We start from the raw sequence: 22,358 nt of genomic DNA, 5'->3' as shown, positions 1-22,358 counted from the left end.
GTGTTGATCTTATCTCATGCTGTCCAAACTCCAGCACAGACAGTTGTATTTGTAATTTTGCTCTTCTCTTTCAGCCCCAGTAACTGTCATATCCTTTCTGCTTTGGTCTAAGAAACCTGAGCTTGAATTTCTACACAAGAGAGGGAAATGGTCTTCTGCCTAGCACTATTTCAACATATATTCTAAACTCTAGGTTTCCAAACAAAATAAAATGTGCCTAATAATCATATATTTTTAGAAGAAATCCATGATATCCCACTTACCCCCCACTTCACTCCAGGTTTCTGAAAGAAGGTAGGTGGGCATCTACCTTTCAAAAGTGCTCATGTGCCACAAGGTGGGCATTATTGGGTATTGGCTACTTCCTACAGTCATTTGTAGGAGCTAGATTTAAGACATATCTCTGCACATAGTGTTTTCCATTAACTATTAGAACATAATTTACTTCTGGGACATTGTTCTCAGACTAAAGTCAAAAACAGCATTGCACAAGCTACTAAGAAGGTGAAAAACAACAGTTACAGCTGAATCCAGGACAGACTGTGTCAGCACTGTTGACTCAGTAGTCTTGAGATATCTGTGAAGAAGTATAATTTGGAGATGCTAGGAGAGATGTCATGGCTCACAGGCTCAAATCAACTTATCTGTATTGTATTACTTTTAAAATCTTGTTTCCTGGTAGGTAGAAACCTATTTGAGTTAGTAAAGGTCACCCCCAAGTAAAATAAATGAAAATAAAAGATGTTACTAACAGTACTTCTTCCTCAAATTTATTTCATAATAACCGGAAAGTTACGATGCAACACGTTGAATTTAAGACTAAACAACTCAGTGCAGATGACGATTACCTTCAAGTGGTGAGATATGACAGCTGTAACCCAGACATAAGTTTTGAAAGGTAAAGTAAATCCTGCAGTGAATGTACAAAATCCTTCTTTAATTACTTTCATAAAAGCATGAAAAATCAAATTAATTAAAATAAGAGCAACAAATTAACTGTTGGCAAAGAGTGAGACACTAGAAGGCCCTAAATATGCAAAATGGGAACAAAATATAATGGACCCATTTTCACATTATTTGTTATCTATTTGTTGCCATTATGCAGTAACCCAAATAGAATAAATTAAAAGCAGAAGATGAGCACATCAGCTTAACAAGATTACGAGAAGAGAATAAGGGATCTAAGTGTGGGCATGCCAAAAATATAAAATATTCACATTTCTGCAATATCAGAGTGCACAAGACAGTTCTTTGCTTAATGGAATTTTCCTTCTCTGTAATTACTTTAGTGTCTCGGTCTACAGGGAAAATACTTCTGTTTTTACATTTCTTTGTTTTTCTTTACTTTTTATTGTTGCTTGGCTCTATTTTCATTAGTCAGTACTCTGCTTTCTACTTTGCATGTTGGCTGGGGCTTTCGCTTATGCAGTGGTATGAGCAAAGGCAAATGTATTCTAATTCTTGAAGTCCTTTCTCTATATGTAAATCAAAGAATTTCATTAGATTAAGAGGTGAAGTGATTTTGACATTCTTAATTATCTTTCATAATAATGCTCTTTATTAATTACAAATACTTTTGAAGTTTTGACTGTAGCATCCTTTGTTGTTTCCTATTAAATCTTGTTCTACTTTGATACACTATGAAGTAATCACTGCATTTTAGATATTGAATGAACAATCTTGCCATCATTTGCACCCCAGGTTAAGTACAAGTACAACTGGCAAATTCTTACTGCATTTCTAAGCAGACCTATATTGATATTTAAATTTATGAAGAGATCTTCTGTAGCCTCCTCTCATATGGTAGCCTGCATCCTGCAAAAGTCAGCTCTTATATGTCTTGTCCACAAAAGAGGCTTTTGCTAGAAAGCCATCTGTGAACTATATTCTAAATTCACCTGTACTTAAAAGAAGGAGAAAGAATGAGAAGGCTGCATGGAGACCTCATAGCAGCCTTCCAGTATCTCAAGGATGCTGGAGAGGGACTCTTCATCAGGGACTTTAAGAATGGGACAAGGGGTAATGGGTTTAAACTTAAACAGGGGAAGTTCGGGTTAGATACAAGGAAGAATTTCTTTACTGTGAGGGTGGTGAGGCACTGGAATGGGTTGTCCAAAGAAGTGGTAAATGCTCCATCCCTGGCAGTATTCAAGACTAGTCTGGACAGAGCCTTGGGTGGCATGGGAGTGTTATAACTAGATGATCTTAAAATTTCTTTCCAACCCTATGATTCTAATCTGGAAGATGGGAACAAGGCTTATTGCTGATAACTCTGCTGCACAAGTAGGCTAAATTTCAATCATTTCAGAGAGTCAACCTCTTCTCCAGAAGCAGAACACCAGGATTCGACTTTTGCTGGTTTCTGGATGTAGGGTTTTTACACTACAGGTAGCTGGAAAGTTTCCATATGATCTTATGTGTATACCAAAGCTATGTAACATACTAACTAGGAGCGTCTTAGGAATTTGCTCTGAGAATGATTGTAGAGAGATTTTAGTTTCTTCAAAATAGAAATTTTCCTGTGTTTTGAGGTTTATTTGTGGGTTGCTGGGTATTTTTTGTAATTTTGTAAGCACTGCTAGCATCTTCACATTAAATTCTAAAAGAAGATTCTTTGTATATGGAAAGTCAAATTAATTCAGTACCTAATTGCATCTCCCTGTGGCATAATTGATGGAAGATACTCTGTATCAGAAGTGACTATATCTTCTCCAAACAATGTGATGGAAGTAGAAAGCCATTGCTACACTGTAAGAAAACTATCCCAAAGAGCAAAATTATAAGCAATCTGAAAAAAAAAAAAAAAGAAGGTCAAAGGTAAATGAATATGAATTTCCACTCCTAATTGGAAATATGGTGCTAAAAGAATAGAGATCTTAAAATCAAACTTAAGCAAGAAAAATTGTTTTGATTCATTCACTGAAGTGGACAAAAATATTATGGCTCTTAACTCTCCCTACGGCCTCAGTTGGACATCCATCATCATTTTTCTGTGACTCATTTTTTTTGCTTAATAATATTCAAACTCTAGTTACATCTCCTTTCCTATTCTCTACACCACCAGGTCTAATGATTTACACTCTAGATCCACAACAAAATTCTTTTTCATTGCTTAGTATTTTATTCTCTCTTACAAAATAGTAATCTGAAGTAACAAACTACGAAGAGTAGACTGCAATTCACAAAGTTAATGATGATCATTAATTTTGTTGCTCTGCAGTGATGGAAAAAAATAACATAAACATCTCCAAGACGCAAAATGACCAGCAAATAATTAGGTGAAAGTGTTAGACATATTAAAATCTAAAAAAAATTGTACTGGAAGAAAACTTCAGGAGGATAATCTCAGTGAAAAGAAACTTTTTCTCTTTTTTTTTTTTTAAATATTGTATAATCAAATCATAAAACCCGTATGACCATGGTTGCATGCTTTAGATTTTTGGGTTTGCTACCAATTAAACCTGGAAGATACAGTATAGGTAAATTATTTGAGCAGACCAGCCATAGTTGTTGCATAAATGGAAATTATTATTTCGTGCAGCTAAAAAATAATAATGGCTATCCTTACATGAACTAATAATTTTCATATGCACATTTCAGATGAAGGTCACCTTAGTGTTAAGCTCCATGATTTTATGCGCTGTAAAACACTATCTGTAGAATCATTTAATAAATCAGCTGGAATGCTACCTATAAATATGGCTGATAATTCTCAGAAGAGTAAATTAAAAATGTTCTGAAAATAGTGTGATTTATTTTTTCTATCTTCTGACTGAAATTATGGCCCACAAATCATCTGTTACAGAAATCTAAACGAAAGTGTATATTTCTAATAAACGGTCAATTAATGTTCAGCTAGTTAAATTTCATTTTTCAACAATAGATCTTAAAATCAGAATTACCTGACAAATTTGCAGTTTACTGTATTTCTATTTAACGTTTACCTGTTTAAAACTGCTTACTAGAAACAAATTTTGCACATACACATAGCTCTACCACCAAGCAAACCAGTGCAGGCAAGATAACCTTTTAATTCTGGCATTGAAATAGTATAACAGCAGTTGCAACAATTTTTTTTTTTTATTAAAATGGAATTTCAATTTGGTCTCTGAATATTATTCAAAATCTGCTGCAAGTCTTAAATACGATGACTTTTTAGAGGCATTAGAATAAATGACATTTCATAATGACTGATTAAATAATCAATTAAACAATACTTAGTATTATTGCACAGAAAGCTGATAGCTCTCAACATCATTACTATGAAAGGCTTTTGCAACTTCACATTATTTGAGATTGTGGCAGAATTAATGGTAGGTTCAGAGATTCTGTAAGAGGACTATTCTGACACCTTTGAGGTTTGCCCTACCTGACCTTCCAATATAGTTTATGGCTATACAGGATTTCTACTCAGTTTTGAAAGCAACATCTATGTTGTTATGTAAGTCAAGAAATTACATAAAGTTGTACATTAATGTGAGACAACACCCTTTATTGTCCTGTAGTGGCACGGTGCATACTGTTTAATCCCATCTCTCTGAGCAGTATTCCATGGCTTACTCTCATTCCTTTCCTGCCTGAAGAAAAAAAAAAGAAAAGATGATCCTAAATAGTCTCCTAAGAATTACGTCCTCTACACTCAGAAAACAGACTCAGTACTTTCTGCCTACAATAACAACTATAGCTGTCAACATTTTCTTTGATTTTATGGTCAAGATACAAAATAAGAGAATTTTAAGAACCGATCTGGCCTTGAACACCGCCAGGGATGGAGCACTCACAACCTCCCTGGGCAACCCATTCCAGCGCCTCACCACCCTAACAGGAAAGAATTTCCTCCTTATCTCCAATCCAAACTTCCCCTGTTTAAGTTTTAACCCATTACCCCTTGTCCTGTCACTACAATCCCTGACGAAGAGTCCATCCCCAGCATCTGTAGTGTGAGGTGTCCCTGCCCATGGCAGGGGGGTTGGAACTAGATGATCTTGAGGTCCTTTCCAACCCTAACTATTCTATGATTCTATGATCTTAGTTTCACTTCTGAAAATAGAAGTAGATATGAGTATTAAAAACACTGATGTCACTTCTATGATTTACATATATTTGGGTCTATAATCTAACCATAAGAGCAAACAAACATACATGAATGATGTGCTGTCACAATATTATGTGCAACAGCAACAAAAATTAACTTCTCTGAGTTCATTGCTATATAAAAAGATAGTGAACAGGAAAAATGCCATGTCAAGTTTGGAAAAAAGGATTCATCAATAATTTACCAGATACAACAATCTTCTTTTTTTCTGAACTATTAAACTTCTGGAATTCAACCCATACTTAGAAAATAAGCCACCATGCAGATACAATTGAGATGGGTTGTTTCCTTTGCATAAAATGTAGAGAGACTACTTCAAGGTTTGCTATTCTGAAGATATAGAAGAAACCCCACTGAAACAAGAGGCTTCCAAAGGTAACTAACAAATCTATTGTGTCAGAAGCAAAAAAACAAACTCTTGCTTTGTGAGCAAGGGTACAAGGAACTGAGACACCTCATATTTCCCATTATCCTGTTTTCACCCTGCAGAAACTTCTATTGTGTTAGGAGAGCCTGAGACAGCAAAGTAGAAAAATACAGGAAAGGGGCAAGGATAATTTCCCTTTCCTTTTATTTTCTTCCCCTGAAGGAAGCTGGTGGCACAAAGACTGTTCTCATCATCCATTGCAGAAAAATGTTTCAAGAAACATTTTAATGGTTTTGATTCCCTTCAGTTGGAATGTAGGATTAGATACAGCCATTGATCTGAGCAACAAAAGCACATTTTGGTCTCAAGGTAAACTCAATTTAGGTAGAATTTGGGCTCAGTAATTACTTAAGTTGAATCTGCAATGGAAATTCCATCACTGCCTTTCAGTATCTGAAAGAATATGAGTACCAACAGCACAATACAGCCCTCCATCCCAAACAGGTTGTGGCAGGCAGCAAGCATCTCTAACTTCATTTTATGTCATTTTAACAGCATGTTCCAACAAACACAACAAAAGACTATAGCAATTTGTTGTGTGTACAGCTGCAACATTCACCTAGACACCAAAATACCCAGAGATTAACAGGATAGTGAAAATGTGAGGGTTTTGTTGTTTGTTTTCTTTTTTTTCTTTTTAAGCTAAATTTTTAGTTTAGAAAAGAGAAAAATGCTTAAGAGAAAAAGAATAAGCCTAAAATAAGTGCGGGCTAATTTCATTGCTTACTCATCTTGTACACCTGAATGAAAGGAAACTAAATTGTAAATACTTACAAACTATATTATACTTATCAAATACTTATCACACTGTCTATTTAGAAGGGGGGTTTTAAAGGACACAGAGAATCAGTTGCCTTTTTTCTCTAAAGCCTGTTTTCTGTTTTAGGGTGGATTTGGGGGGGGGGGTGTTGTTGGTTTTTCTTTTTTTTTTTGAAGCTACAATTAATTATTATTGAATTGCCTAAGTTTTAGACAAAATCTTTAAAGAGCCATTAAAACTTAAGAATTTGATATAGGTTTTTTTATCATGTTCGTAATAAAATTAGCTTGGTCAAAAAATATTTAAACTGGTTAATGTGAAGATCTGAATCCTTTTTTTTTTTCTTAATGCATGGAAGCAGTTCCTCTAAAGACTATCTCCTAATAGTCTAATTTTATGTTCCCATTAAATTCTCATCTTTGATCCACCTCAAAACATAAGTGTACACCTTTGGACTGTAGAAATGCTGGGGGTTTATCTGATAGGGTTTTGAGTGTGCACAGATGGCTATTGTAGATTACTAAAATGGGACTGTGCAATAACAATGCCAGCTGTGTAACAACCAGTCTATCTCTAAAAGAGATTGCAAATTCAAAGAGGGAATCCTTTCAGAAAAGGGCTGAGAGCTGCTTCAAATGAACTGAGACTCTACATTAGGAACAAACAGAATTCTGGCTTTACACAAAGGACAGAATGTTTCTAGCATATTTGCCATTAAAATTGTGGTTTAGTGAGTTGTTTAGGTAAACAAAAGAGCTGAAACACTGTCTTTTACATTACAGCAATTATGTCATTAACCACTCATTTTTTATTTATTCTAATTTTTCTAATCTGACCATAAAAATATTAATTCCAGAGAGACTAGATCAGTGGAGAGAGTTACTCTTACTCCATAGTGAAACACTGTAGTACTATAACTATATTTACCATATTTATACTTAACGAAATATCTGAATGTAGTGGCTTGACCCTGGATGGATACCAGATGCCCACCAATGGAAATCATTTAATCAGAGTATGTCTCTTGAGACCCAGGCTTCTACAAACTCCTACAGAACATTTTGTCTAAACCATGTACTGCAAATTATCAGCCACAAAATTCAGCATTTTGTGTTTTCCCATAAATGCAAAGACCCTAGTCCAAGAACTATGAAACCTTTATCTATGTAAATCCACTGAGTTTGTACACAAATGCTTTTTTCTGCATAGATGCAGATATTCCTGTAAACATCAATTCAACAAGTGTTTGACAAAACAAAGATTCTTTCTTATTATACAGTAATAATGTACACTACTAGCAGTTAGATGGACCAATATACAAAATTGAACAGTTATGAGGAGTTTATTATATCCAACACCCTGAATAGTTTTCCGCCTAAATTTCTTCATCCGTTTTGCACTAACATGATTTTTTGACTATTTCACGCATAAGTTGATCATTTTAATGCAAGGTACAACTAGTCCAGCTGGTTTTGAATAAGAAAGTAAACTGAGTAGCACTTATTTTCTAAGATACACTTTTTAATAAGTGTTAAAGAACTTATATCTGCAAGGAAAAAATATAATAGATAGAACCATACAGCTACAAAAAATCAGCTTTATCAACAAAACTGGGTTAAGGCCAGTATGATTCTGCCCTTTCAGAATATAAAACTCATAAATATACATATAAAACTAAAGGTGGAAGACACAAACAAGTTAAAAACCTCTTCAACTGATCATACATAAAATATATGGCTCGAGGGTATAGGAAATATTCTTCTGGCTGGCTAAGCACGGGAATTGCTGCGACTACCATCATGTCCTTTTAGTAACAGAAACAGACTAAGATTGTAACCTTACAAAAGTTCCTCCAGCAATGTCTGCTGGACTTCAAGCAGTACCAGAGACTGCTGAAGTATCCTTTACAAGGTGAAGTTACTGTCCTATTAACAATATGTTGTGTTTACCTGATTTATGACCTGGTTTATGCCTGAAATACCACTATCAGGGCATAACAACATAGGCATTTGTAAAGATATAATATTTTAATACTAGTCTTTCCAAAAGCTTATGTACTATCTCAGTGAAGGAGATCATTATTTAGTGCTTCTATTGGGGTACGCCAAAGCTTCTGAGCTGAGCTTTTTTTTTTTTTTTGGTCAGAATTAATAGCTCTTTTATAGACAATTGTATCATAAATTGTTTTAACTATTCTGTCGGTCTTTTTCTTTGTTAAGAATTATTATTGTGCCTCTGCCTTAGGAGCTTTACTTGCTAATTCTCCAGTTTTCTTACATCAGTTTAAGGGCTCCACTTCCTGGAAGGCTCCTAAGATTTTATGTGGTAACATTTTTCATGCTCTAACCTTCATCTGTGAGGTGGCCTCTTAGTTTGAGTAGGACTGTTTAACTTGGGCATTAACATGACACACACTGAAGACCACTTAAAGAAAATCTAGTACACTGAGTAATTTCCTTCTAATCACACCACAGAGGGAGTTATCAGAGCTAAAATTATGAATAATTTTTTTGAAGTTACATTAGATTCATATCAGTAGAGGTTTTTTTCTTTTCATCCAGGTCCAAAACAGTGTTGGTCATTGAGGTCCCAATGACAGGTCCAAACACAGGGAGAAGCAAGGTGAGAGACAGCATTTCAGATGACACACAGAATTATGACTGAATTTTCCTAACAGCAAGAGTAGCCTCTGGCCACCTCTAAATTCATGACATCAGTGAAGGTTCTCAAAATCATAGCAAGATAAGATCAGACTCCTCATGTATTTGGGACTAATTACCATCATAGTATAAAAAGATATACTCTGTAGCAGATAGATCGAAAAGGTCAGGGCTAAACTATTGATTTTTTGGGCTGTCCATAGCTTTAGCTTTTTACTGTATTTTTTTTTTCTTTTCAACAGAAGTTCATTACAACTTTGCTTATCTGCTCTTAACATTCACAATGCTAACATTCTTGCTACAAGAAAAAAGAAACAATCTAGAAAATATGCACATCAGATATTGAGTTTTTACAGTTACAGGTGCAATGGAAATAATAAAATGGAATGTATTTATTAATAAGTTGGTTTGGGGAAGGAATTTGTCTATTTGATTGTTGAGCTTTTTTCCTCCCAGAACATGCATTTACTAGCCTGTTTATGTTTGGTTAGCCCACCTTGCAGAGCTGTTTTCTTGCATCTAGCATATGACATTTAATGGTTTGGCAGAGAATAATATTTTTAGTATATTTCGAACTGTGTAAATATCCACCACCTCTAACTAGGATTTCTGAGTGACATTGGCTATCTCCTGCAGTTTCATGTGTCTATATACGCACACATTTATATATACGTATTTTAAATATGGTATAAAATTCACTTATCTTTTATTCACTAAAGCCAATTAAAGGCTCTAAGGTTAGAACCAGACTCCTTCATTGTGCATAATAATTTAGAGGGAGATGCCTCTGACAGTTTTTAACCTTTTTTTAAATGCACATCTCAAATTCAGTGAGAAAAACAAAAACAAAACAAACCAACAACAAACAAGCCCAAAATAACAAAACCTTCTGGTTTGATATTTTCATTCTTATTATAAAGCATATGATGTAAAGAAGAATGTGTGGTCAGACACAGAGACTACTTGTAACAATCCAAGTAAAGAGGCATTTTTTTACAGCTTTCTCAACAATATTCTGCTACAAAGTAATAGGTACCATGTTCATTTATACATAGTCAAAAATATTGGTCTCATCTCCCTGTTGAATTCCTAATGACACTTTATTTTGTTGTGGTTACTTTAATTGTTTTGTACTGGTTTATATTCAGGCTTTTAAAAGATTATAAATGTGACCAATATTTTATGTATCAAGGTTTAGAATTCACCTTTAATACTCTCAGCCAAGCATAATGCAGATCCAAAACACCATCAGGAGGAAAAAAAAGAAATGGGTTCCAGGAAAAGAGCCAAAAACTATTTTTCTCACATATATGTTTTTCTTGGTCCTGTAAACATTTTCTGAGCTGGAAAAGACTGCAACATATTTTAATGAATTTAGGGCTCTGTCAACCCTCTCGAAGTGCTGTTATTCCCAGTTTTGCAAAATGACTGTAAAAGCTCTCAAAAATAGCACTAACAGCAGTGAAAAAAAAATCTTCCAATTGTTTTCTTATTCTGTTATCCAAGGTAACGAATTTGCAGAACAACATTAATTGGAAAGAAAGAATATATGCCATTGTCTGTGACAAGTTTGGCAATGTCTGGATTCAACTAGGCAATACTAAAAGCAGTGACCCTGCAATAAAGACCAGCTATCTTGCAATAAAGACCAGCTATGTTACTGTCTTTTGAACTAAAACTTGCTTCAGCTGAACCAATAGTTTTGTCATGACTTCCATTTCTAGCAATAACAAGCAAGGCTAAATCATAAATGGAATGCTTCAGTGATATTTTTGCATGTATCTCATTATCCACAGTGGGACTAAGTAGCATAATAGATTATTATTGCGCAAAGGAGTAAAACCAGAAATGTTCACCCTTACAGAGACATTTCTTTTTTCAACTGCCTTGGACAACAGGTAACTGACTACAAAGGCAAGTGGTGAAGCAAATTATCTTCTAGCTTTTACTGTATACATCTGTGCTAACACTTCTGCCAGTGCAGCATTAGTATTCATGGCCTGTCATCTGATCTTGTACTGGGTGGACCAGGAAGGGAGAAGGCATCTATTTGCAGCACAGCTGACAAGTGAGGCTGGGATGGATCCTGCAAGAATATTTTTCAAAATTATACCCTAAAGAGGCATATATACCTCTGTTTTTCCCCTTGCACCTTGGCTTTTCTCTACCCTTTCCTCCTTCGCAGTGTTTTAGTACAGAGTGATCTTGTACCCTCACGGTAATAATGCTATGTTTTCCCGAGGTCTAGCAGTTTGTGGAAAAGCAAGTCATTCAGCCCAGGAATAATGAAGGGAATGAGCAGGATTACAGCACTGCACGGTGTCCTACAGAGACTCCAGGGATGCCTTGTTTAGCAGCTTGCACCAGCAGCAGCACAGTATTAAGTTCAGATTAATCTGTCTTGCCTCTCAGCAAGAAAAATTAGCCAGGACAGAATATCATGCTGTCACAAATGCAATGCTTTAAGCTAAACTAGCAGCAGCACTGCTCAGGACATTGTACTCTGCCTATCTAGAAAGTACAAGCAATCTCCTTCATCAGTACTATCATCTGCAATTGTGCCACCTCCAGTACTAATGGCAGGGCATTGCATGTGAGAATCCATGCCCTTCTTTCTCTTCAGCCACGTCTCCCACCAACAGCACCTGTGCAGATTGTGATGGTCTGTTTGGCTTCTCAGAAAGCCCTTTTCTCATGCTACTTTAATTTGCTGCATCATAGAAACCGTGTCTACCTGACATAAGAAAAAGGGAAACCAGTATCCATGCAGTTCATATATTTAAGGACTTTTTATGTATGGCTAGCATGTTTTTAGAAATAGCTCATAAACATTCAGTAGATTTTCATTTTAACTAGTAGGTATTTCTTTTTACAAATCAATTACAAACTTTTGCCCACAGTTTGGGAAAGAATCACATAGTCTTTTCACAGTGTGATGCATATCCTCAGTTGGCACATCTTCTATAAATGTTGGCAAGGCAAAGCTAGAGCCATTGCTTTCATCTTACAATACCTGAATAAAAATTTACTTTCAAATACTACCTATACCTTTCTTGATACTTTTATTGTGAAAGACAGAATAGAATAATCAAGGACATTATTTCCTAGTAAACATTCCTTATGTGTCAGTCTCCTTCTCCCCCGAAGCTCTGACAGCTCACTAAAATGAACACTTTTGGTAGGTACAGTAGTAGACCAGGTAACAAAATTTTCAGTTTAATATACAGTTTTACGGTATATTAACAGTAAAAACTTTAGAAGAAGCTCCTAATTTTGCACCTTTGGTTTAATGGCAGATTGCTTTTTCCCATGAGATTCCTTAGCCTGTTAAGGAAGCAGAATTATATGTCCTACTCATTTTAGGGTTTGGCTTCTCTTAGGCAATGTGAGAAGGTGCAGATGGTTTATATTTTGGCCACCTTTTCTGTATGATAGCTGTTACTATAAATGATAATAGTCTCATACCGTTATCCTTACCACCACAGAGCTGTAAAAGTCAATTAGAAAGGTCTGGTTACATAAATTATGTTCTCAGTTTCCATCCCTACAGAACTCAACTGGTCAGAGAGGATGGCAGGCAGAATGAATCTTTTTTTCCTGGCAAACACAATGCCCCTACTAAATATACAGCCTGTGCTTACTAGATAGGAAATTTAGATGTCAGTAAGACCACACTGCGAACTGAAAGCCAGAAGAGAACAATCATTTGCCTGTTTGAATCACTCAGAATTCATGCTGGACAAGTGGAGTCAGACATTCAGCTTTTAAGACTTTCAGATTTACAAAATCATATTTTTCTGGTTTATGATGGCTATAAATGTAAATTATCACCTGTAGAGAGAATACAATCAGAAAACTGAAGAGATTTGCAAGAAGGAGTTCAAAGCAAAATTTCCTTTCCCACTCAGCACTCCACAACAAACAACACTCAGGTTGTAGCTGACATAGAAGCACAGAAGATTTTTTTAAGAAGGTTGTAATACTATTGATTTACTGTGTTTTAAAACTAACAGTCCCACGAGCATACAGATAGTCTTGAATATATTTTTAAAAGCAAAAATAATGAAACTGTAAAGGTACAAGTTTTATATTTAATAATAAATATTAGAAAAAATATAACTTTCAAATTGTAGTTAAATGAAATATTTATAGCTAGTAGACCCAGTAACAAAATTTTCAGTTTAATATACAGTTTTACTATAGCAAGTACACAAATCCATATAGCAATGAAACCTAAATCTATGCCCTTATAAGCATCTATATGACAAGAGTTCAGTAAGAGTCCAGGCACAGAAAAGTTGCAAATATTTTTTCTACCAGTAGTACTTTATTTTAGAATATCAGCTGCTAAACATTTATTTCAGAGTTGAGTCAAATCACATGAAAAACTTATGCTATACATCAAAGTTTCTGGCCAAGTTCTTAGGTTTTCCATTTTCTAAGGTTATAAATAACTGCAAATGTAATAACTTCTACCATCTTCCTTGATTTACTTCCTTTCTCCAGTAGGGACTGCCAGTTGTCGGACACTAGTTCTAGCCATTAGGTGACAAAAAAAAAAACATATGGTAGATTTATCTCTTCCATTCTTTCTCCCATATTATACTTTTTCCACAAAATGCAACTTTTAGCTAATGACATTTTCTTCATTGTAATGAAAGTGGCAGGTCTAGTTGTTACCTCTGGTGTCTGAGAGGTATCATATGGCCTTAAAGAGTTTGTGTGAAAATAGGACCTAGGTCAAAACATTGCTTGCAACTATATCACTGTAGTAGTCTCCCCAGATCTTCTGAGGTGAAATAAAGAAAAATCCTGGTCCCTGTTTTTGCACATCTTCTATGATACTGGCCTCAAATCAGTCACCTAAAATTTCTCATTTGTCTTAAGACAACTAATTTATGGTAAATTTACAACACACACCTCCAGAAAACAGCGACATCACAGATTTTACTCTATTTGATTCAGTGCAGCTCTGCAAGATAAACACTGTATCTCTTTTTTTTTTTTAGTTCAGGTCTACTTCCACTGCACATCATATTTGAGTCAACACTAGCCAAAGAAGAAATATGACGCATAACCAGTATAAAAGGAGAAAGATGCTCTTACTCGCCTTGCTACAGGAAAGATCTTGAATTAATATGCTAATGCTTTTTATTTCAGTAAAAGAACTTGAATTTAGACATAGTAATTTCTCCTGAATAAACTAGTAAAAAACTTACACCCAAAATGTTTCTCTGGCAAAACATGCTTTCAGGGATGTGATTCTGAGACAGTCTAAAAAGTCCTAGACTCTTCTAATCAATGTAACCAGCGGCAGAACTATATCCCTGTATATAACCTTGGAAGTGCACTTTTACGAAGTTGTGTCTTAGATGAGCAAAGATCTAGAACATAATTAATTGAGAGTTAATCTTAAAAAGTATCTGTATTCTTGTAGCACTTTAGGAAACACTTGTTAGGATTTAATCTTGCCTTTGCATCTCAAGTTTACTATATCTCAGAGTAAGCAAAGGCAGTATTATTTCCCAAAAGGAAAAAGATTCCTAAACTGCAAACAACCACAGGACTTCATTCTGTTTAATTCTATAAGCAGTCACTCAAGGTGAAATAAATTAAAAAAAAAATCCTCATGTTTCAACACCTCACAAAAGAACAAGGAATTATCTCAAAGATGATCAAAAGTATCCTAACAAGGACAAAAAATTCTTAATGCAATTCTGTAAGTCCTCACCTTCCATTCTTGAGTAACATATTGATTTTCCTTTCAATGCTTTCCATTTTCTAGGCACTGCAACAGAAAGTAAGAGAAATTTACACATTGGCAGGATGAATATTCATATATCTTAATTTCAGGAGTCTGTCTGAGGCTGGTTAACATATTAGTCTCCTTAGACCTAGATTGCAGTCACTGAAGGAAGGAAGGCTGTTGCTCTGTGCAATTCAAAGAAACAAAATTAATATACTATCCTGAATATCTGGAGCATTGATGAGCAAGTCTCAGTGGTGCAGCAGGTTTAGGGAAATCAGCCTAATTTAGACAACCACATTGATGATGCGAACATATTCCCATTATTTTCTCTTACTCACAGCATTTTGCATAAGCAAATGCTTTTGTCAACGTATCTGTGACCTCAAAGACCACTTTGAGAGACGCTGCTACTGGCCACCGTCATTCAAAAATGTGGCACAACAGTACTTATGAGTATGCGGAATTTTCTTGATTACAGTATCTTTTCCTATTGCAAAATTAAAAGGAAGCAATAGTAAAATGTTCTGTGGAAAATTCTCTGCTTAGACTAATCTCTCTAACTGCATCATTTCAAATCCAGGCAAGAACAGCCAGCAGCTCAGATTCAGGTATGTGCACTTAAGCAGTTGGCTGATTCTAGTATACTTCAGGTAAGAAGAGTTACTCTCTTCGGACCAATGGATAGCTAATTACTTATAGGAAAAACAAAAACAAAAATGAACAGACTGAAAGCAACCCATTGAAGTACAGTTAATTGCATGGTAGGAAGGATATTAATGTAAAATGTGGACTAATTATGCAAATCAAATCTTAACTCTGAGCATCCAGTTTTCTAGGTACACCTGAAGGTATAACTCATGCATATAGTAAATATGACAGATGGCCTACATTGCTCAAACATCTATGAAAGTATTATACAGGAAATGAGGCATCACCTGATAATGCCTTGTTAAAGGCAGAAAAGTATTCCAAAATATGGTAACTCTTAAGATTCCTTGCAATAGCCAAAAGAAAATCAGATTACTTGCTTTTAATACAATCTAGTTAACTTTCAAGAGCTGTGGCACAGAGAAAAATATTTCACCTCTTCCAACATTTCTGGCTGTCTGTACAAAAAAGCTATGAAACTCGTACAGATGGTATAGTTCCACCTCACACTTGAAGGGAGTACAAGATCAAGGGGAAAGATTTTATCTATAGAGATTTCTGTATGCTCTCACATGCTCGTGTTGTTTCTCACAAACAGATGATTGCATAATGATCAGTGATGACATTTTTTCTGTACTTTTCTATCAGTCACTTTAAATAGGAGAACCTGATGGGATCTTTTCCCTAATTGCAGCAACATTTGAGCCACCATTTCCTTACTGTATTTCACCTGCAATTATAAGTTACCCCTACCTTAATTTCCCCCATCATGTCAGGAGTTTGGACAACATTGTGACTTAGACTTGTTTACTGACCATATTCCAGCTCAGACTGCAAATCACCACTCAAAACGCAAAGTCCTTGTCTCCCCAGTGCATATACCAGAGCACAAATCACTTACAGATTCACCGTGCTGATACATAAAAAGTCTTCGATGTTTTTCAAAAAATCAATTACACGAGCACTGATTGTTCTTTGACCTGCAGAACTGTAAATTAAAAATAACTCAATTGTAGTCAACTATACTACACAGCTATAAAACTGGCCTAAGAAAACATACAGTTAAAAACACCACGTCCTCTCCCACATGTGTGTGCGTTTATGTATGTGTGTAATAAATAACCTGTAAATATCATGCTTTACATAGGTTTTAAGGTGAAAGACTTTCATAGTAAATGACACTAAAGTGTTATCAAGGTACTGCTGGCATGTTTAACCCAACAGAAAGAATTATCTGCTGTTTATGGCTTTACTATAACAAGGAAAACAGTTAAAATTATTACCTGTCTATACATTAGACTTCTCCAGGGTGCATTATTACTGGGGTAAAAACCATATATAAGCTTCTTGAGAAGTTCCTGATATTAAAAATCCTGCTTGAACAATCAGACAGGCAGAATGGGAGGCAATATGCTCTTCACAATGTTACACAACCAGCTTTTCTAGTTGTGTCCACACATTTTCAGATACAAATAAGTGTGAATCTAACTCCAGTCATTGGCATAAGTCAGTTCAGAAAGTATCTGGCGTTTATGCAGAGAGGGCTTTTTTATGCTGATTTCTTATTTACGTTTATAAAATGGTGCTATAGCAACTGAAGATGTGGTAACTTCCAAAGAAATGATGAAGCAGAATATTCACATTTAAAAAACATTAGCAAGCAAACAAAAGTCCTAATTAGACTAATTTCTAAGAACTGATTACATAATTATGCACCTTTTGTTCATCATATTAGCCACTGAAACTGGAGTTAAATCTATATGTCAGCTCATTTTCACCTGTATTTGCAGAGTAATTAGTGAATTGTGGTGATCTGACGGGGCTTGCTCAAAAACTGCACGTTATCATGCAGCTTCATTTGAAAAAATTTTATGATCTTCCAAGGCTGACAAGCAAAACTGAGGATCTCAGACTTGCGGCCATTTCTGAGGGAAGACTAAAGGAGCAAATTTGATTTTCTTTCAGAAAAAAAGAAAAAAAAAAACTTTGTTAGGGAGTAGATAGAATTATTTACCTTGTTAACTTTCTAGAAGACTACTAAGAAAAACAAGAAAAACATCTTTGTAAAACTTGCAAATATGAAAGGGAAATGTAAAGTGCTCCTACAGAGGAGCTGAACAGCCATGCAGAAGTAGTGTATTACTAATCTCTAGGAGGGCTTTGATATTGAAGCAGTCATCTCTTCAAACACAGCTATGACGGAGGGGAGAAAAATCTTAAATTTCTAAATGAGAAGTCATAGAATAAGCATAAAGAATCACAGCATGCTTACAATTTGCAACTCCAAATCTTTTCACACCTCCTAAAAGCAGAACACTGCAGCATCCAGACTGAAAGTGGAAGCAAAGCAAACATAAAATGCAAAGAGGTTGATAGGATAATTACTTCATTTGAACTGTTTGGTGAACAGATCAGCAAGTCAGTGAATCAATGACTTTTTTTTTTAATTATAAATTAAGTCAAAGCTGACTAACAAAATGAAAGTGATGTGAGACTGAAGAACTATGTCAGAGCTGACATTTTCAGGAAGGCAAAAAGAATGACCAAAACAGGCTGAACTTTAAAAAAAACAAAATATGACAAGTTGTATTTTATTAAGAGCATTAATGATCCATTTTTCATTCTATCACCAACTCAGCAGGGTCTGTGAATCTTTATTTGTCATACTGAAACAGTGACTACTAAAGACGTTCACAGCTTTTACTGTGTTTTTTTCTAGCATTGAATGTGAACAAGTATAAACTTTGCAAGTGAAAAGAAGGACAATAGATTAGGATATTTATTGAATTGACTTGGATTTTATGCAACTGGAGGCAAGGTCAGTGTTTCCTTTTGCCTGACTGTTAAAGAAACATATATACTGAATTACTGATACTGTACATGATGGTGTTTCTGCTAGAGTCATGTATCTAAAGTATGCAGAGGCTGTGAGTACTGAGCACCATAAAAACAGGTATCTGGTTCAACCTCTAGTTTAACATTTCTTAGTATCATTACTAAAAAAGATGCAAACTGAAGTCAAAGTTGTGTCAAATAAACATGAAGAAAATGGATATAAACTGTTGTTTTAAGACTATATAACTATTAGAATAACAACCAGTTTATTTTTAAGTAAAAAAAAAAAATGAAAGACCTAGTTTGACAGTTCACAATACTCTCTTATCCTAAAAGAAATAGATTAGTTTTCACTTTACTCTTAGAAGGCTTGCTATAATTATTCAGAGGCACTGAGTAATTATAGCTGGGGGGGTTGAGCTTATACATATGGAGAAATTAAAATTCCCATAAAATTGGGGGAAAAAATTGTAGCTGATGTTTCTGTAGTGTTAAATACCTCTGAAAGCACGACGAAGAAGAAGGGTTTTTTTGCCTGGTCAGCAGAATCACAAAAAATTGTTAACCCAACCAAATCAAACTCCAGTGCAATCATGAAAGTTTGCCTATGGAAAGATAACTTCTGGGGTTCAAGCCATGACATTTCTGTGTCTTTTTGAAAAAAAACCAAAAACCAACCTTTAAAGAAAATTAGTTTAAAGTTGAAGTCCTTCTCAAGAAAGGAATTTAGTGTACGCCTGACAAGTTGGACTGCTCTACTTATAATTCTGTTTTCATTCCTTATGTTTTCCAGCTGACTGCACAAAGATAAAAATTAGGATCAATAAAACCTACAATAAAGAGTTCAAAAAGAAGCACTCTGTTATCAAGAAGCATGAAGGACGAAGAAATGCATGACAACATTCCCCACCCTTGCTGGACAGGGAGACCACATCAGCCTATGTCAGCATGTAAAAGTAAAATCTGACCAATGACAAAGGATAGCAGTAAGGCCTGCTCACACAATACATGATATATGTGGAAACAATACTGGCCTGATGAAGTAGAAGAGAAAATTCTGCCAGCAGCCTCTACTTACAAGATAGCACAAGCAGTGTTAACAAACATTCTACCTGCAGCTCCAGAAGCTTTTCAGGTGACTGGGTGAAAATAGAAAGTCAAACAAGTGTTTAATTAAGGTGGCACATTTAAATTAATTAGTCTCGCTCCTCGGTATTTCTGAATTACAGTACAGTAAATTACATAATTACGTACATTTTACTCATTCAATAAATAGCAAGTCTCTACTTTGAAGAGAATGATCTTGATTTCATTTCCTTCAGGAGCTGGAAGGATTATGGAAAATCAAAAGAGATACTGCAGGGGAAGAAAAAATAATCATATGATTTAAGAAATTTTACTCCCCTACACTCTCCTGGAATATTAGATTTTTTTCCTGTCTCAGACAAAAAGTTCTTGAAGGAATCAGGACAAAATGCTTCAACTGAATCTTTTAGAAATCCTAACTAATCAGTCCCCATTATTTGGGTATAGAAATTGGAGACCTGAGGATATAAACAGCAAAACCACCAAGCACTCGATCGTGAAGACTTTGTCAGTAGGATCTGATTTTATAAAATTGAAAACCAGTGCTTTGATTTCAAACAATATTCTGTCCAAATATGTACCGGGCAAGATTCTGACCTTTTCTGAACTACAAATATCATGCCATTCACCCTGGGCTAGCAGGCAAAATAACTGATGCTTTGTGTGCTTTAAATACTGTTGAATCAATGAGAAATCCTATCTTCAGAGCAGAGTTTAAATATCATTCAGTACTTTAGACTGGGCTTGCATATTGAGAAAAAAAGACGAAATAAAATATTGAAGGTGGGTGTTTGCTGCTTATCCTTGAGGGGCAGAAAGCCAACATGTTATCATGCTCAGGCCTTCTGTTTCAACAGGTTTTGTAAGTAGAAAGTGGCTGATAGACTTAAAGTATTAATAGCAATTCCATTCGGTATATCTCCTGATACACTCAGGATGAGTTAGCAATCCCTTCTTAGCTTCAAGGATTCCAAATTGCTTTTTACCCACTCTACTATCTCTAATTTTGCTTCCAGCCAGTCTTACCATAATATAAATTTATTCTTGTGAACTCAAACCACATAGCCTAAGACATTTGCTGCCTCTTCAATTTTAATTTTTTTCATTTCTTCTTGATCTTTTTTCTTAATATAGTTCACAGTTATGCTTGGAGGTCAAGTATAAGGATCAATAAAACATGTAACAAAACAAGCCATAAAGCAGCAATCTGTTTATTTGACCAAGCTTACAGTAATTCAGAATATGTTAAAATTCAGAATGCTAAAAATGTTAAATTGTCTGTGACAGAACAATTCAAATACTGACAGTCTCATTTATCCCACATAAAAACCTGAAAACTATGTATATGTGTGTATGAATTCATATGTTTTCTACTTCAGAGGAAGTTTCCAGAGTTGTTTACCTCAGGCGTAAAATTGCCATTCCAGAATATTTTAAGTAATTGTGGGGAAGCTAATAGAGCCCAAGGTTTGTGAGCTTCACAACCATGCATAAACACACACAAATCAAATAGTGAAACATATATCAACTATAAGCTAAAATTGTTCTCATACTCCTGAAAAGTTTATGTAATGCATGATATCACCATCTTTACTATCTAAACAAAAATCTGGATTATTACAAATGGTTGAAATAAGATAGCATGGATCTGGCATATTTTTAATCAGAAATCTTAGTGAGTTTTGACAAGAATCTTGATACACATAATTTCATTTTAATCAAAATCTTTTACTGGCTAATACAGGAATTGTGGTTCAAATTTAAATGTCTTCAAAATAAGGCAGTTACTAGAAACTGCACAGAATATTAACATATTGCACATTGCTCCTGATATGACAAATTTGCTCATGTTTGCTACCAGCAGAGAATCTAACCAAAATATACTGACAAATTTACTGAATTCGCCCTGGAAGCCATCCACAGACACTCATGTCTTATGCTGTTGATACATATATGCTGTGTTTTTTACAGGAAAAATACAGAGAGAAAAAAAAAATCAAATACACGAAAATTTTTTCTTAAGGCTGCTTTTTTTTTTTTTTTAAACAACCACAAAAACCCCTACTGCATCTTAGGTTAGATTCTTCTCTCATTTCATTCTCTCCTTTTTTATTCAAGGTCAGGTGTCAAGGAATAAACATACCTGATTACATTCAAGTAGAACGTCAAAGCATAAAAAACCACCCATCATTCCTGAGCAGTAACACACAGGAAGCACTCCCTGAGCATTTCCATAAAGGTCCCTGTAGAGCAATCTGTACTCTGAATCTCCTATTAATCTACTTTGACCTGAGAGCTAACGCACTTGGCTCACCTGTGAGTTAACGCACTTGGCTCACCTGTGAGTTACCTCTTTTTCACTCACAAATGTCAGTGATGCCAATTTACTGGAGAATTAAGTCTCCACCTTGCCTGAAACAAATCTAAACCTAGCCTGGAAAAAGCATTACTGCCAAGGGAACCTGTACATGGGCAATAAAGGCATGGTTTACTGCAGTCTAGGATTCAAACACTTCGGTGTTGAACTCCTCTCCTTACCAGTAAACAAACCTGAAAGCAGGGATTCCTTGAATTAAATCAGGGAGAGTCTCTTACAGGAAATAACTAATTGCTACACCAGGGGTTTATTTTAGGCAATAGGTAATAGGCTACTCCAGGTCCAGATGGATGTGTTCAGGATAATGCCATCAAGGCAGTGTCCCTTAGGAGGTACTGATACCTCCTGGGGGAAAAGGAAGGAAATATTAAACTAGGAACTATGTAAAGCAAAGGGAAAAGGACAAATTCAATTAACCCCTGCCAGAGAAGGTGTCTTTTCCCTGTTGCTTCATTATCAGTTACACCATTTTCAATATATATTGGCAGGACTTCCTCATAGGAGATTTTGGAAAGCGGTGGCCAGCTCTCACATCTCATTACCTTCTCATCCACAAATCAGAAAACCAACAGAGGAGTTTATAAAGATGGGAAAATTAAAAGCAGGCAAGATGATGCAAAGTCATCTACTGTAATCCTGACTTGTAAAGCAGTTAAATGCTTTTCTTCACTTGATGTTTGTTGCGTGGCATACATTTCATATTGCAGCATAAAAGCATAAA

The 22,358-nt window shown here is 35.3% G+C and overlaps 1 long non-coding RNA gene across 1 annotated transcript; it reads right to left on the bottom strand.

Moving 5' to 3' along the window:
• Nucleotides 1-3,218: 3,218 nt before the first annotated feature.
• Nucleotides 3,219-21,488, bottom strand: LOC136007338 (uncharacterized). The gene is made up of 3 exons (XR_010609634.1): nt 21,404-21,488; nt 14,674-14,730; nt 3,219-4,577 (listed from the first exon to the last, which is right to left on the bottom strand). It is a non-coding gene; the product is annotated as an uncharacterized LOC136007338 (long non-coding RNA).
• Nucleotides 21,489-22,358: the final 870 nt, after the last annotated feature.

The sequence above is a fragment of the Lathamus discolor genome, chromosome 1, assembly GCF_037157495.1.
Source record: "Lathamus discolor isolate bLatDis1 chromosome 1, bLatDis1.hap1, whole genome shotgun sequence".
NCBI classification, from domain to species: Eukaryota; Metazoa; Chordata; class Aves; order Psittaciformes; family Psittacidae; genus Lathamus; species Lathamus discolor.
Note: the sequence above shows the minus strand (reverse complement) of the source record. Positions and strands in the feature narration are given on the sequence as shown.